General features: G+C 30.4%; 1 non-coding gene across 1 annotated transcript; it reads left to right on the plus strand.

Annotated features, from left to right (window-relative positions):
• The first annotated feature begins 412 nt into the window (after positions 1–412).
• Positions 413–485, plus strand: TRNAK-CUU (transfer RNA lysine (anticodon CUU)). Its single transcript has one exon. It is a non-coding gene; the product is annotated as a tRNA-Lys (tRNA).
• The last annotated feature ends 215 nt before the right edge of the window (positions 486–700 follow it).

Below are 700 nucleotides of genomic sequence, written 5' to 3' on the forward strand. Positions count from 1 at the left end.
TAAAATTTTATTTTCTCAATAATAACAACAATAATAAGTCCGCGTAGCTTTAAATTTTAGAATGCAAGCCTCTTAATTTGTCATAGGTTCGAGCCCCACAATGGGTTTCTATAAATAAATTTATTTTTTCTATTTGCAAAAATAAAAATATTCTTTTGACTTCTACTATCATTTTAGTTGAGCAAAGAATTACTTCAAAGTACACACACACACACACACACACACACACACACACACACACACACACACACACACACACACACACACACACACACACACACACACATATATATATATATATATATATATATATATATATATATATATATATATATATATATATATATATATATATATATTAAGAAAACAATTTAGTTACTTGTATAAAAAAAATCAAAATAAGTTACAATAAGCCCGTCTAGCTCAGTTGGTAGAGCGCAAGGCTCTTAACCTTGTGGTCGTGGGTTCGATCCCCACGGTGGGCGATTTTTTACACAAAAAATGCTAGACCATAACTCTTACATACCATAACTCCTAACAAATGGAGGATGGGTTGACATTCCTTTAACTATTAAATACAACACAATAACTCTTACATACCATAACTTTTACATTTGACGACACGTGTAACTCTCTTCATTTTTTTATATTTGTTGGTTCATTATTACTCTTTATCCTCACTTTTTTAGGCTTCCCTTGT

This window comes from Vicia villosa, linkage group LG5 (genome assembly GCF_029867415.1).
Source record: "Vicia villosa cultivar HV-30 ecotype Madison, WI linkage group LG5, Vvil1.0, whole genome shotgun sequence".
NCBI classification, from domain to species: Eukaryota; Viridiplantae; Streptophyta; class Magnoliopsida; order Fabales; family Fabaceae; genus Vicia; species Vicia villosa.